We start from the raw sequence: 18,478 nt of genomic DNA on the forward strand, positions 1-18,478 counted from the left end.
AAATAAATACATTATGGTAAGGCTTTCTGAAACCAAAACATTTTAAGGGGTGACTTAAAAGAGAATAAATTGGTGCAGCATCTTATACGAAAAGGTAAAGAATTCCATAATTTGGGTGCCATGATGGTAAAAGATCGATCTCCAAATGATAAAAGGCATGCTGATTTATGATCAGAAGTAGAGGGCAGAGTGCGACTCGGTGTGTACATTTCTACAAGTGGAGATAAATAAGGTGGCATATCATTTATTCTTTTAAAAGTTAAAAGGAGGATTTTAAATTCAATTCTTAATATAATCGGTATAGGAGTAATATGGGTGGTTGGATGGCCCAATGGTTAGCACGTGCGTGCTGTATCATACGGTCTGTCATTGAGTCAACTGGAGTGGTTTCGATTCGCCGGTTGTGCGTGACAAGGAGTAGGGTCGCCTGTCTAGCCTCGTGGGTTTTCTCCGGGTCCTCCGGTCCCCCCCTGCTAAAGACCCCTACGCTCAAGAGAGTTATTGAAATAAAATTGAACCATGTGTTAGTCCCAACTTGACCTAGTTTGTTTCGAGTGGACGTTAAACCCCATTTCTCTCTCTCTCTCTCTCACTCTCTCTCTCAGGAGTAATATGATCATCATTTTTACTTCTGGTGATTTATTTACATTGATCTAGACGAGAGGTGATAAGAGGATGAACAAGAGATGATGTCGGGAGTTTAAAATAACATATTTTACAAATATTTTAAATGAGGCTCCATGGTTACATATTTATCCAACTTATCTCCAATATTTCTAGCAGACGGGACTGGTGGTATTACATAGGAACCTATAGATAAAGAAACGTTGAAATTGACTTTGCTAATAAGATTATTTGAACCTAACAGAATATATTCAATTTTATCTTAATTCAGTTTAAGAAAATTATTACTCATCCAACCCCGGATTTCTTCAACACAACATTCGACTTACAGAAATTAAAACTATTATTTACAGTAGGTTTAAAAGACAAATATAATTCAGTGTCGTCTGCATACAAATGGAATTCAAGACCATGTCTGCGAACTATTGTGAATAGCGGAGTTGTATAAATACTAAATAAAATTGGACCTAACACTGACCCCTGCGGCACTCCATACCGTAAACCTTTGTGAGATGGTGTTTTATTATTTACGATAACGGATTGTGATCTATTAGTTAAATATGATTTTAATAAATCTAAAGCTAAATAAAATAGCGTGGTCGATAGTATCAAATGCGACAGACGGGTCAAGAAGTATTAAAATGATGCAATTTTGTTGATCAATGGAATTAAAATATCGTTTTGAACTTTAAGTAGTGTTGTTTCTGTGCTGTGGTATTTACGATATGCGCTGTAATATGTGCTTAAAAAATTATTAACAGATATATAGTCCATAAGCTGAGTTGTTATACATTTCTCGAGAACTTTAGAGATGACGCTTAAATTAGAAACAGGTCTATAATTATTATTTATATTCGGATCAAGAGAAGAATTCCGTATGCGGGGTTAACAAGGGCATGCTTATAAATATTAGGAAAACACCCAGTAGTAATTGAGGTATTAGTGAGGTTCCGCAGGCAGTACGAACTACGAACTACGAAGTGTTTATGTGCTGACGTCATCACTTCGTGTGATGTCTTGACATAAGCGGCGTTCGGTTCGTCCATTTTCTACGAAGAAATCGGGAAAATTTCGTGGTTAAAAAACGAAGTACGACATCGTGATTTTCTCGCTGATTTGTGGATGAAATTCGTATTTTTGGCGGTTTTATAGAATGATTGAACATTTACACTTCAGTAGAAGGTTGATCAGCGTCAAAGTGGTCGGCAATTGTTCTAATTTTGGGCAAATTTTCGGGCTGTGAAATTTGTTTTTTTTTTCTGGACAGTCGGCGATGAGGTCGAACCATCTCGAATTTGATGAAAAGTAAAAGAAATTGCAATGAGCTTCTTGAGGACTAAAATTTGATTTGATTTGATATTTTATATTTAACCAAACTAAGCAGTGTTATTCCTTGTTTCAAGTGAACAACCGTGGAACTAAAGAATGTACTTCGGACTTCGCATTTTGGCGGAAACGAATCTGCCAAAAACGAAGTACGAAGTACGACGCCGTGTTCGTAGTTCGAACTTCGTACTTCGTACTGGTTGCGGAACCTCTCTAATAATAATGTCACAGATTACTGGCCGTAATTCAGTCAAGTGTTTTTTGAGAAGCCATGCTGGAATGGCAACAAGTGAATATGATTTAGTTGTCATAGTACGTATTATTGTGGTTATTTCAGAAATAGGAAGCGGTTTAAAATAGTCCAAGACACATATTATGTTGTCATTACTGACGAGGTTCGTGTAATCCGGGTTAGTCACCATGTTATTTCTGATTATAACAATTTTAGATTCGAAGTAGTTCGAGAAACGCATTGGTAGATCATCGTTGTCAACTGTGGGTAAAATCTTTACACCATGGTTATGATCTAACAGGGTATTTTCCACTTTATACAGCTCTTTTTGGTTATTTTCACAATTCTAGACTTTATTCACATAAAAAACATTTTTAGACCTTTCAATTAAACGAAAAACTTTTAGATTGTCTCTCTTGTGTATATCTCTGTGAACGGTCAGTCCAGAATTCCTCCACCTACGTTCGGCTTTAGTACGAATCATCATGGCTTCACGGATATCATAGTTTAGCTATGGGGCACCAGGTCGGAAGTCGAAAAGTTTTCGTTTGGATTGATGCAAGATCATCAATGATATTTTGAACGCATTTTTTAAAGTATGCAGCTTTCGAAATGACGTCATTAATTTTGTATATGCTATTTAGTTTTAATGGACACAGAGAACAGCTCATCTCAGCATCGTTCAGCGATTAGAGTTTTTGGAGAGAAATTTGTTTCATTTCAAATTGTGCTTTCCTTATGTTTGAATTAAGGATTATAACAAAATGGTCCGATATAAGTTTATCACTAAAAGATAATTTATTTATTAAATGTTTTTGTCGGGTTATCACAAGATCTAAAGTATTCCCTGGATTGTGTGTAGGGGTATTAACATGTTGAATTAAAGAATGCACTTGTAACAGCTCGAAAAACTGAAGAGAGCACTTGTCGGTGTCCACGTGCCAATTGATTGATAAAATTCGAAAATACATCAATAAACTTGGACTTAAATACATTGTCAGGGGGTCTGGAATGCCGAGCTTAACGATTCGACAACACAACCAAGATGTGCAATTGACAAATATGACATCTGTTTTTGGATCTGGCGCTTGAATGAGTTTTTGTAGATGAGGGCTATCCCTCCACCTTTTCAAAAAAGTCTTGGTTTGTGCTGGATAGAGTAGGCATTGGGTACCAAAGAGCATAACACAGAATCATCGTTAGCACCTATCCATGTTTCAGTGACAGCCAAAATATCAAGGTCATGTTCACATATGAAATCATTCAGTTCGATAGTTTTTTGAGGTTTTTTTTTTCGATGTAGCTTTTAACAAGGAGACCGAATGTGCACGCTTCACTGGATGGTCTCGAAGTGATTTCTCGCTAACTACGCAGTATGATAATACTCAGCGCTAGAGTCTATGAGACTATAAATAGCCATCGCACGCGCAATCCTCTGCACATCGATCAACTATTACAGCCGTAAAAAATCTATTGTTGACGATTCTGAATAGCAGTAATATTGAGCTTTTTGGTTATTACAGCAGATTTAGAAATTACGTTCATTTAAATTGCTTTATCATTAACTATACCGTTAGGAGCGGTATCTTTTGGTTTAGTACAAATAATATCTCAGAAACACTTGCGTTAGGCAAAAACATGATACAAGCAATAGTTTCGTTTTACTTTTACAGGGTTCTTAAAACAATTTTTGAGTTGCCTAACGTGCGTGTTTCTAGATTCAATTTCTTGTTCCAGCTTCCTGTTATGTTTCGTAACAAAAAGTAGTCTTGATTATCCCGGCTTCTCAATAGGACGTAGAATGGTCGGTAGACTGGTTAAGCGAGATTAATTTTAAAACAAGGTCACGTAACCTTATTTTTACTCAAAAGTGCCCAGATATTATGGCCGACACTCGTAACCATCTTTCAGTGTATTATTTATGGATGGTTAAATACGTACAACATGACAGTTTATTTAGTGACTATAAATGTGCGGAACTGATTTAAGGCTTGGTGTATATATAGATATTGTGGTGTAATTGTCGAGATATTTGGAGATATTTATTTATGGTCGATCACCCGATCCTTGCAGGCGAGTCCTTTACTTGCATGAGATAAGAAAAGTTTGTAAAATTTATTGTATACTCTTGGCCGTGAAACAATCCTCAGATCTAATAGAGATTACTACCTTGATTTTTCTTCTACGATTTCTATTTGAAGAACAGCCCCTTGAAGTCTTCATAGTTTTAATTATATCACATGTTAGATTTTAAGGGTATCACAATCTGCTTTACTTAAAATAATACTGCATGGGCGAGGCTAATGAAAGCGGGCATACGCTACACAGTGTGCTATGTGTTAGGTTTTACTCTTATACCGAATTCCAACTGCCAAGGGAAACGAGATGAAACCTAGAATACTAAATAAATGTAAAAATCGGTATTTACAATAAAATACTATCTAAGGAATTAACGATAAACACCAACGCAACGCTACTATACAATTAAAGAGGAAAGATTAAAATATCAAAGACACTGCAATAAAATAAAACAATAAGGTAGTAATTAAACTCAGCTGCCAAACGCCTGTCAATAGATTATTAGCTTAAGTATAGGATATTAATCTACCCGAGGTTGATTTGGTAGAGAACAAGCGGCCGAACCCCAAGTGTTCCTTATCATCTCAATCCGAGGGAGAGTAGGTTTATATCCGACATATACAACGCCATATCACCCTTAAATTTAACGGGCTCTTCTATTAAAAGGCAACAATGATTGGATAATTGCTCGATAGTTTTCGTCAAATAGGGAAACTTACCGAAGTAATCACGTGAATGTACGTGCATGTTTTTGTTTATATGTCACCATTTTGGTGTAATTGAATTGAAAGCAAAAACAAAATGGATAGTAATACGAAGTCAGGCGAATAATCAATCCTTTAACCAACATATTGACGATGGAATAGATGTGAATGCAAATATCGATGAGGATCTATCCAAAGCCTGAAGAAAAATTGGATGAAAGGGCAATCTTTTCCGATAATTCTGACGGTGAACCGTGATTGAAGGTTTTCGGTATGTTCAGAGAGGAATTTGGCCGACTGGTTAAAGTGGACTGTACCCAAAAATAATTTACAAATGAACGCTTGGGCAATAAATACTTTCAGGTCTCGGAGTGTGTGGAGAGATAATCGAAATGTGGACGGAAAGAAAATTCTGAAAGATATCTTAGACATGGAGTATGGATAATCGTTTTAAATATGCCGATAAGTACGCCCTCTATTTCGGTCCTGAATGCTACAAACTGTACCATAACAATTTTTAATTGTCAAAAGAATAAAAATGTATTTCTGTGTTCGTTGTATTATATCGATCATCTACGTCATCAGTGGTTGATATCAGCCGAATATATGGACCTGAGATGACATCATTAGCGCTTGATATGAAATATCAACCTGTGGTGGCGTCATCAGCGGTTGATATGAACCGAATATATTAACCTATGATGACGTCATGACAGGTTGTTATGAGATACCAAAGAAAAAACTACCACCAGTTGTGTATCGTCTAATTAAAATGAGAGACTAACAGAAATATAAGAATAATAGAAATGTTTAATAGAATGCATGAATAATGAACGAATGAATTATTGAAAGAATAAAATAGAAACAGTTCATAAATTTATCGCTATTATAAAAGCTAACAAATTCTGAATTTAAATATTTTTTAAACCATAACAATGTCCTTCACTCTGAATGAAATCTTGTCCTTTATTTTATACAAAGAAAGTTCTGCATTGAAATGGTATTAAATGAAGTTTAATCAATATTGGCAAGCTTTCTAAAACGAAATCGGTTATTGGTTATTAATTCACAATGATCCAGACTAATAATGGGGATTCTGCATTGATAATTTTTATTTTTTTTTTTTGATTTATAAATACAGGCATTGATTAAATAATACTTAACTGAAATCAGAAAACAACACACTTACAAATTTCAAATAAATCGATAAATTTAACTATTGTCATTATTACATGTATTCATAAATGTTATGTACAAGTCAAGATTTAGACTTGTAATAAAATGAATGACATGTCTTATTCAAGGGCGATGAAATTATTGACTAAATACGATTGAACACAAATTAAGTGTCATGTCACCTTTCCAGCTCAATAGGTAGTCGGTAAGTTCCACATATAAACTTACAAAGGATATGAATAAAATAATGACCCTCAGTCTTAAGAATTTTGTAACATAATGTCTTAGGAGACATATCAATATTTGAAAGAGAGAGAGAAAAAAAATGGGGTTTAACGTCCACTCGACACAAACTAGGTCATTTCGAGACTAACATATGGTTCAATTTTATTTCCATAATTCGCTTGCGCGTAGGGGTCTTTAGCAGTGGGGGAAACCGGAGAAAACCCACGAGGTTGGATAGGCGACCCTACTCCTTGTCACGTACAACCGGGGAATCGAAACCACCATGCCAGCTGACTCAATGAAAGACCTTATAATACAGCGTGAACGTGCTAACCATTCGCAACCCCCCGAAATTTTCAAATGGCGAACCATTCTGATCTATATAAAACACAAATTTATATGTAAAGCAATCACTGGGTTTATTTTACACTACGTTTCAACAAGTTCCTCTTGTCGTTCTCAAGTGGGTAATGACAAAATAATAGCAAGAAATCAAATTATATACCACAAGGTGACAAAAACAATAACTAATATGAAACCATCAAAGGGCTAATGAAAAGTACAATAATAACATTACAAAATAAACATTGAGGATATTGATTAAAAATTAATTAGAATTACTATGTGAATCCATCACAGAGTCGTAATAACAAGATGAACATCAAAGATATTGATTAAGGATTAATTAATTAAGATTTGAATCCATCCAAGGGGTAATAAACAGAGCAGTAATAACATAACAAAATGGACATCTGCGTTCTTAACTAAGGATTAATTAAGATATCATAACTCCTTGGGAGATATAATCCCTCGTCTCTATTCAGTTCAGGTTTAAATCTCTTGATTTGGATGGCTTCTTGTAGTTTTCTAATCTAGTTAAAATCTCGAAATATCCGATGCCATCGAGAGTTGAATATGGTCCTGTTTTGTTAATACATGTATAAAGAAGGACCTGCAATAGGCAGATTTAGCTCTTGCATTATGTATGTTAAAATAATACTAAAATCTTAGTCTTTTCAAAATTTACTTCCATCTTCACTCTTTAGAATATTCTGAACAAATATTTAAACTATTTTGTAGATTTACACTGCTTATAGCGAATAATATAATGTCATATATTATATTTTAGATATACCGTAAATGTTCACTTATAGATTGTAATCCGATTACATTTGACTGTTCTAAATATTCTTGCAAATCGTTCAAATATAAGGGGATCACGTGGCTAAGTGGGTAAGACGCTGGCTCGCTAGCCCGGAAGTCGGGTGTTCGATCCCTGCATTGGCCGAGAAAGTTCATCCAGATTTTCCGGCCAGGTTCCCCTTTGTCAGTGATGCAGGACGGAGGACCTGACAAGGACAACTGTCTAGTCCGTCGGATGAGACGAAAAACCGAGGTCCCGTGTATACATTGGAATGCACGTAAAAGATCCCTTGGCAGTTGGAATTCGATATAAGAGTAGGCGATAGTGCCGCTGCCCGGGCAAAATTTCCCTCATATTACAGCAGGACGTTAAGTCCCATTTCATTTCATTTCGTTCAAATATATAGAAAATAAAATGGAAGACAAATTTTCGCCTTGTCTAACTCCGATCTCACAGGGGAATAAATCTGATATTTTTTACTGTTATATACAATTCTAGATTTAATGTCCTGATACATATTTTAAAAAACTTTATACATTTTCTCTTGTATATTAATTGTTTTGTAATAGTTTTAAAAAATTAGATTTCTTTGAATAGAGTCAATGGTTATCTGGTAGTCAATAAAAGCACAATGTATTTTTTTCTTTTACATAGCTCTGTCAGTGGAACCCCACCACTAGAAATATCTGTCAAGAGTGTTTTGGTAATACCTGAAGATGTACGGTACACTTTTGAGCTAATCTAGTTAGTTTCCTAACCGAATGTTGCAGACATGCCATTAAAGATACATTCCCAAGAAAGTATTTATAGGGTAGTTATTTCCAATAAAAGGTGGCAAATGTTACATATATGGAAGGTAGAGAGAGATCCAATCTTACTAGAACAATAGTGGATTCCCTGAAAACACCTATCGGGCAAGCACTGGGTAAAAATGTCAGGATAACACTAACTAGCAACCCGGCGGCTTATTGTCTGTCGATTTTACCTCGGGGGGCATGTTATTTCTTGATCGAATGGTTATCCATTGTAGGAACAATCAGGGATTTACACGTACAGCAGACTCTGGGATTAAACGGCGGAAAAAGAGATTGGCCGAAGATAATCCAAGAATTTATTTGGGCTTCGATATGTATGGTAAATAGTCAACAAGTGATTTGAAGCAAACCTGTGATAATATGAATTAGTTTTTAGTCCAAATATACCACCAAATCACCCAGTTTGTAGTGGGGAAGGCATCTTTAAACGCAATTTTAAAACATCTGGTACAACTAAAGGGGGTTGTTATGGACACGTGTGTTATTTTGATACATTTTCTTTTTATAATTCTTTGTCATTTTTTCATTTATTGACTTCAAATTCAATATACGGTCAAATCACATCTTTTCATCAAAATCAGCATGGCCCCCAATTGTAGCACCATTGGGTCTTTTGTCGGACGTGGAGAGCGCAGGACATGCTAAAACTGGTCGCCACCTCCGGCGTATGACCTATGCATCTTTTCTTACTACATATCTTAGTAGCCCTGTGATCGTCTAGTGTTTTCACTTGTCGCCTTTGCTTCCCCTTCACGTTGTGTATTCTTCGTATCTATCTCAGTTTGTTAAGACGTTTGTCTTATCAGGAATAACAATGCAACAGTTCGTTTTTACATTTCATATATCATAACCGGATACATAGATACAAGCATAGTACACTAACAGTAAAGTCATTCTCTCAAACCCCATCCAGCCAGACTCGCTGGGGTGAGTCTGCTGTTAGAAATTGCTACATCTGTTCTCTTCCAGAATCAAACTGCTATCTCACGAATTCTCACAAATATGATAGTTTTGTAGCTTTGGGTTTTCAGTTATAGCTTTCAGTCATCTAATTGGTCAAATATGATGTAAATAATTATAGAGATTGGTTAATCAAGCCAAATGATGCAATTAGTAAATTTCTAATCACGTGTTAAACATGATATTCTCATTCCCACGGAACCAGCTAATGTTTACCAAAATATAACTCTTTTTTATATAACAACCTGTCATTCATTCACTCATTTGATTTAAGTACATATTGGACAATATGTCTGAATCCCACAACTTGCCAAAGACATTAATTAATAGAATATAATGCCATCATTTTCTCTATTCCTTGTCTATGAATTTGAAAACAATGTCGCAACGACAATATTTCTACACAATTACTAGAATACAGTGAAGGTTGATTAACCTACCATTCTTGAATTTAGGAATTTTTTCGTGGGGTCATTATCCTTCGCTTCAAAACGGTGAATAAATACTTGGGAAGGTGGGCGCAAATTTCAGACACGTCGGTATTGGAAACCGCAAGATTCTAGCGTAATTTGACCTGAGGCTAAACAACATGGTCTTTATTTACATTTAATGGAGTTTGAATTTACTATATTTTAGGACCTGCCCTGTGTACTTCCTGGCTTTGTCTCATAATCATAATTTAAAAGGGTACATGTAAAGACGAACGGCTGTGGGTACGGCTATGTCACTAGTGTGTGCGTGACCTACGGGAAATGGCGCAGATGGCAGGCACTGATGACAGTGGCAATGTGGTTCTTAGCACTGTGTTCATCTTATACGTGATTTACTATTCCAGTACTTCGCATTCATGATAATCAGAACATGCTTTGTACTATTGGGAGATCTGTGGTCTGCCCCAACCCCAACTAAATCAAATGACACACACACAAACATGTGCAACTATCGCCAAGCTAACACCTACACCATTTCAACACGAAAGGTTAAATGTTTCTATAAAAATAACAATGATAGCAATTATATACACACTTCTCCCTCATTCCTCCATCTCGCCAAAATTACAGAAGAGAAAAACAACGAGTGAACAAGATAAGGAACTACGCAAGTTATTTACCCCCCGACCCTCCCCATCTCCAAAAAAAACAAATATAGACTTTCTCTTAATTAAAGATTTTTTTTAAAAAAAACACAGAAGAGAAACAGTCTCGAGAACAATAAAATAAATGAAACGGCCTCTTTTAACCAAAGTCATACCCAACGCCCCGTCCCCCATTCTCCAAGACACTGAAAACTTGAGAACAATAATCAAAAACATTATACGGTATCTCTTAACTAAAAGTATTTTAATTAAAACAAGAAAACAAGTATATTAATATATTATACAGTTTCTTTTAACCCTTGTGCGTATAAAGGGGTTATTTCGGGACCCCCGGCCATATCCTTAGCGTTTGTAAGGAACTGGTTCATAATTGTCTAGCGAGAATTTACTGCGCTCGGTGATATTTTTGTATTTGGAATCTTTCTTACTGGTCATATTTTGTTGGTTATTCTAGTAATCTAAATCTTAAAGCAAACCTAGGTACTCTACCAACCCCATCAAAAGACGATTCTACATGGAAATGACAATTCAGTTATTTGTAGATTTGTATGGTTTCAAAAATACCTTATAATTCATATCGTCACTGTTAATACCTCAAATATTTTTTTTTACTGTGATTGATTATATAAATCTGTAGTTTGATCGTATTTAAATAAAATTATTCATCCAAAAACCAATTTATGTCTGGGGTCTTAGATTACCCCTTGTTGCCGACAATACTCCTCCAATCATCTGCAAAAACTCAGCGGGGAAAAAGACTCGAGAACAATAATAAATAAAACGGTTTCTCGTAACTCACTATATTTAACTCCCCAGGCCTCGAGAACATTAGTAAAATTTATCTTAACCAAAGTTATTTCAAACTTTCAACTTACCCACTAAGGCTGTTAATATGAAAAGGAATGTAGTACACGCCATGGCTGGGATGTAGAGACAGTTAGATGTAGATAATAATTCATCAGTATATACCAAGACAGCCGTTTCATATATTAATTTACAATCAATATTTTATCGGTTTTAGATTTGTAACTGACAAACTCGCGTATACATACATGTATTAATAATTAGTATATATACATACATATATAAATAAACAGCATACATCCGACAAACTCACGTATACATATATACATGTGTTAATAATAAATAGCATAACGATACATGTATTACATAATAACTTATTGAAATACATGTATCAATGTATCGTGTGTTGAAATACATGTGTTAAACATGTATTATGCAAGAGTTAAATCTTCCTATTGTTTAGTCTTTGTTTAGGCCTGAAATGTTATATAAACAATGTTATATAGACGCGTCGAGAGTTGATTCTGGTCTTGATAAGTTAATTAATGTCTAATTATTAGTAATTAATTAAATTGTTAAGAGAGAAAGAGAGAGAGAAATGGGGTTTAACGTCCACTCGACACAAACTAGGTCATTTCGGGACTAACATATGGTTTAATTTTATTTACATAATTCGCTTGCGCGTAGGGGTCTTTAGCAGTGGGAGGAAACCGGAGGACCCGGAGAAAACCCACGAGGTTGGACAGGCGACCCTACTCCTTGCCACGTACAACCGGGGATTCGAAACCACGCCAGTCGACTCAATGACAGACTTTATGATACAGCGCGCGCACGCTTACCATTCAGCCATCCAACCCCCCAACTTATCAAGACCATAATCAAAACTGTATTTATTATCGTAACAACCATAGCAATGACGATCGAGGCTAGCCTAAAATTGAATCGCTATTACCTCGGTTCAGAGTGAAGCAATTTGACCAAAATATTCAGCATATTTTGTTTTTATTATCTATTTTTTAACTGTTATAACGAAAACTGCCAGCTCTTTATCTAAATCTTACCTTATGCCCCTTTATTGACTAGTTTATATACAAATGTACATAGATACATCATGTATTAATGAATAGTTTATATAAACATGTATTAATGAACAATTAATAGAAACATGTATTAATGAACAATTAATAGAAACATGTATTAATGAACAATTAAACATGTATTAATAAACAATTAATATACACATGTATTACAGATACTTTCACCGCTTGCATACAAACTGTGTGATATAATGATATATTTGGACTAAAACATATTAACACTAATTAATCTATCAAGAATTTGCTTCAATTCCCTCTCAAAACTTTCTATTCGCCGGGGATACCTATAGCTATAAATAAACTGTTGTTAGATGCCATGTCTGTCACCATAGCTTCATAGTGAGAGGGTCCATTTTTCAGAATGTATTTATAATTACTTACTTTAGTGAATAGTTTATATATACGTGCATTAATAAATAGTCTATGGAAATGTGTTGCATATGACATGTATTCACAGGACAAGCCCATAATCAAACTCTCTAATTCATCGGATGATCGAGATATTCAATTCATTGGATTAAAACACGATCGCTATTTAAAGATACATTCCCGTGTACAAACTTTGTGATTTGATGATATTTTTGGACTAAAACATAGTCAAAGTAACCAATCTATCAAAACTTTGCTTCAATTCCCTTTCAAAACTTTCTATTCGCCGGGGATACCTATATAGCTGTAAGTAGCATGTACCAACCTAATTTTATTTTTTGATCAATTGCTTTGAAACCTAGCAGAAATAATTGCCCAAATTTTAGAATTTAAAATCCGTTTAAATTTTTAGAATCGGACTTATACTTTTTTTTAATATTGAATTGTTATTAATCTTGTTTTTTGGGTCCGAAATCGAAATCTGGTTCAAAAGGTGGTAATTTGACTTCAGTGCAATGGAAAAATATTTTTTTGCAATGAAATGACATGAAACTTGGTAGAATCGCAGTTTGGTTACTCCTTATTAAATTCACAATCATTCAAATAACGAATAAGAACCCTTTTTTGCAGAAAAAGTGGTTATTAATGAATATGGTTAGGCTTAAATTCGAAGACTGTTTGTCACATGTCATTGATAATAAAATGACCGTCAATTTTCTACAGATCGAATAATATCGGCTAAAATTTAATCATTAATATATTATAAACATGGGTAGTTTTAACAAATCTATGTAAAAAAAAGGGGCAGAAAAAGTACATTTTTACGGAATGAAAACAAATAGCTACAACGCTCGCCATAGGCATCCATGATGGATATTCAACTTCCGGTTTATCGCCATTTAGCGTTATTTGATGTATTTTTTCTTAATTCTCAATTTTAACGCATGATTACGTTCATGACAATTCGGTTTTTAATTTTGTATGAATAGAATGGTAAAATTATGTTGGAATATTCATACGTAAAGAAATGGAAAATATTTGATTTTTTTAAAATTCTAGAAAAAATCGTTTCACTCACCCGATACGGGTCCAATTGTCATATTCCACAGACCCAACATTCGCCCAAACATCTCCCGCCAAGTGACACCATCCGCCAATAAAAATAAAGGTACGGTCAAACGTAATTCGATACCTACTTTTCCGCTTAAAATCATAACCAGTTTTTGGACCAAATATTAAGTCAAACAGAGTTCGACGCAATGTCTGTCAACTTAGCTTCATTGTGGGAGGGTCCATTTTTTAGAATGTATTTATCATTACTTACTGTAAACATTTACCATACATATTGAGGAATAACTGAATTCTTGATTATTTATGTCAACTTCTTTTTCTGCCGTTTATTTGCAGAGTCTTTTGTACGTTGACACCGCTCAGTGTTCCCAAAACCCTCTAACCATTTGATCAAGAAAAAACAACCGCTCCCTCACTTAAACTGGCACACAATAAGCTGGCAAAAAGTTATTGATACTCTGACAATTTTGCCAAGTGCTTGCCCCATGGGCGTGTTTCGGGTAATCCAGTATTTTTCTATTAAGTTTGGGTGTCTATACTTTTCATATATACCAAATTTGACATACTTTTATTGGAAAGGACCACCCGATAAATACTTTTTCAGGGAAAGTATCTTTAACAATATACATGTAATCTAAAAATAGATAGTGGAGATTTTGTTTATCGAAACAATAATATGAGCGCTTCAAAGCCTGACAACATCGTTTAGCAACAAGTAATTTGAATGGAATTTTCAATAATAGATTGATTTTTCATCACTTATTTTTGAACTGTTATAGCAAAAACCACAAATCTTTTATTCTAAATCATACATAATTCATCTGTGATAAATAGTTGTTGGATGTTATTTATACACCATGGCTTCAACGTATTCCCAAGGCAATCAATGATTGAATATAATGGGGTTGAGTGACCTACTTTTCTGCTTAATGCGATCGAAGTGACCGTAAAACATAAATTTCCAAAACCAAAAGTAAACATATTTTGTCAATAATGGAATAACTTTATCAAACTTTCTTGAAAAATAGAGTGATTTACCCCATCTTGTATCAAAACATCACTTGCGCCAAAGTCACTAGCATCTTCAACTACATTACGTATAACTTTAAATGACGGTGGGTCCGGAAGACAATCCTCTCCCATAATGTTACCCGTTTACTGAGTAATGAATAGGACGATCCTCTCGCATAATGTTACCCGTTTACCGAGTAATTGAGTTAAAGGTTCTGGAATTGAAGTGAATTTGAGACAATGGGTTCTAAAATGTTATGTGCCAACCTGTTTCACAGAGGTATTGTGAAAGCCTTCTTATAACTCTTGAAAGATGAGGGGGTGGATGGCCGAATGGTTAGCACGCGCGCGCTGGAATGATAAAACATACTTTTATACATTTATGAATATATATTAAAATCTGATTAACGTATGATGAATAACTATATATTTTATAGATCTTATAAATAATGGAAATTAGATATACATAACATGTAATATACCAAAATTTACAAAGTGTGATTCTTCATATTATGGTTAATAAATTGAAGTGAATACTATAACATGATAATTATTAGGAATGATTATATATGTATACGATTACTTATCGTTGTATTTGCAAACAGAAATAATCTGAAAATTCCGGGTCATTACACCGTTTAGCCGTAAAATAACAGCATTAAGTCCTTTAAAGAATTAAATAAAACATTTTATCTCTAAATTTCAAGGAAATTTCCAAATACATTTAACACATACTTTGAAGGAATAATTTACACTTCAAACACATTTCTAAAAAAAAACTCCATCAATGAACAGAAAAGAGAGTTAAACTAAGGAGTTCGGCCACATAAAAAATGGATATTTTTTGCAGTGTGGAGCCTTTATATCTCTAACAACAGCATCAACAATAAATATACTCATAATGAGGTTCAGACTAATCAGAATTATTCTGTTTGCATTTGACTTAAGTCAACAAATTTCTATAAATCGAATTTCTATACATTTTTCTAGTTTCTCGATAATTTTCAATTACATGTTGATTTTTAAATATTATAGAATTGCTTCGAGGAAGTTTGGATTAAAAAATGTCATTCCCAATATGTTCAAACAATTAATTATAAGCTATACAGGGTTATGATGTTTATTCTATCAGTAGTTTTATAATACATATATAATATATTATTCTCTGGTTCTCGAAAGATAAATACTAATTGGTACACACGCCAAGTGTTGTTGAAAGGGAATAGAATTGGGTTTAACGACCTGCTTCTCTGCGTCGACCGGGCTAATAATGAAGGGCTATAAGGGAAATTTTGCACGGAGAGCGGCCATACGGCCTGCCCAACTGTCAAGAGATCTTTTACGTGCACCGGCCCTTCGCCATACCTCGTTTTTGTACCATCCGAACGACTAGACAATTTCCGACATCAATAGAATTGTTCTTTTGTAATTACACGGGTAAAATAAATAAACCTGCCATCGATTCTCAGAAAAAAACCCTGTTATTGTTTAATCCAGATTAAAATACAGATCTATATTTCGTTTTGGGTTATTTTTCATATACTTTCGATGGCCTACACTACATTGAGATCTGAGAAGTTGAACTCGAGGGTCGTGTTAGGGGTCGTACCAACCTGTTTCATAGAGGATGACACAAGTCGTCTAAAATCTCTGTAAAAGATGACTGTCCTCAACACGTGACTTCGCATCACGCGGCGTCAATCATTAGACTCAATGACGCGTGCATTGTTTACTGGTTCGGGTAGAACGGTGCCTTTTACTCATTTTGATACTCATTTACACTAAATAGGATATAATTTTTTACCTACAAATACGGCAAACGTCTTTATTTATTTTTCTAATACATAAATGATCATATTACCCCAATTTTTTAAAAAAATTACACCGGTTACCTATTTCTTATAGAATTTATTTTAAAATTTTATTGTTAACTTTTAAATGTTTGAACAAATTAGCACCTGTTTATTTATCTGATCTTTTAAATCTCTATACACCAGGGCGATGTTTACACTCTTCGGGTGATAATTTTCTTTTAAAGCCCAAATATTCAAAACTGTTAACTTTTAGTCAAAGATCTTTTAGTGTTAAAGCGCCAGCTTTATGAAATAAGTTACCGTATGATAACTTATAATGTCAATACTTTTAAGAAAAAACTTAAAACCCATTTATTTCTTCAAGCTTTTTAAATGTATATATCTTCCAATTTATACTGATTCATGTGTTGTCTTAGTATTTTATTGTTAATTTTCATGATTTAATCATTTTTATATCTGTACCATTGTAAAGCACCTTTGAACACGTGTATGTGAAAAGGGGCTATAAGAAATTTTTGTAATATAATAATAATATAAAAAAAATGTTTTAGAATTTAATTTGTCGGAGGCAAAAAGTTAATATTGGGGCTCATTACGTCTCATCGATGACATCCTTATCAGTGATTGTAGCGGCCTAGCGAATATTGACTGTTGATCAGTGTGGGGTCGTACGAGTGGCTTTTGACCCTATTACAGCAGACATAGATTAATAAATCAGCCTTGACGTTTCTAGCAGTTTACCCACAGTAACGTGCATGGCACGCCAAGAAGTTGTGGTATAAACTCACTTCAACCAAAACGTCGTTAATATAACAACTCTTCCAGGATCATAGTGTAGTAAAGACAAGTAAAACGAAATTTTGAACTATAAAAAACGAAATGAAATAGGATCTGTGTTTTAATCAGATTATGGAAATGTTTGACCCTTATACGCCTTGTCCTAAAATGCGACATTATGATGCCAGAGAGAGTTTGGTGTGGTTTGGCAGTAAAGCCGTAGCCTGAGAGCCATTTGAAAAAGGCTGAATATTATTGGCAATTTACTCGCCGGGGGTGAGGGGTGCAGTGAAAGGTTTTTTTTTTATAGACTTGATTCGGACAATTGGAAATAAAAAACCTACTGAATAACTATATTTTTTTATCAAGATTGTGCTTGGAGGTCGGGTGTTCGGTCCCTATATTGGCCGAGAAAGTTCATCCAGGTTTTCACACTGATCACTGATTCGATAAGGATGACATCGATGCGACTTAATGAGCCACAAATATTAACTTTTTTCCTCCAACAAATTAAATTCTAAAACATTTTTTTAAGTATTAGAAAAATAAATAAAGACGTTTGACATATTGGTAGGTAAAAATTATTTCCTATTTAGTGTAAATGTGTATTAAAATGGGTAAAAGGCTCCATTCCGCCCGAACCAGTGAGGTCTTATGTAAACAATGCACGCGCCATTGAATGATTGACGCCGCGTGATGAGATGTCACGTGTTGAAGGTAGTCATCTTTTACAGAGATATTAGAAGACTTTCGTAATCCTCTGCCGTTATCCTCTGTGAAACAGATTGCCCCTTGTCAGTGACGGAGGGCCTGACGAGTACAGCTGTGTCTAGTCGTTCGGGTTGTACCAAAAACCGAGCTCCCGTGTGTGTACACATTCGCGTGCACGTTAAAGATCCCTTGACAGTTGGAATTCGATATAAGAGTAGGCCGCGTAGTGCCGCTGTCCGGGCAAAATTTCCCTCATAGCACACTGTATGGTGTATGCCCGTCTCCATTAGCCCAGGCCGGAGCAGAACAGTGAGACGTTAAACCCCATTTCATTTCATTTTTTCAAGATTGTGACGTGTTGAATAATGTTCACAGAAATCAATCGGGAGTTTATTTGATTGTGATAATAATAAAAGACAGATCCAAGGGAAATAACTCTTAAT

This window comes from Patella vulgata, chromosome 3 (genome assembly GCF_932274485.2).
Source record: "Patella vulgata chromosome 3, xgPatVulg1.2, whole genome shotgun sequence".
In the NCBI taxonomy this organism is placed as follows: domain Eukaryota; kingdom Metazoa; phylum Mollusca; class Gastropoda; family Patellidae; genus Patella; species Patella vulgata.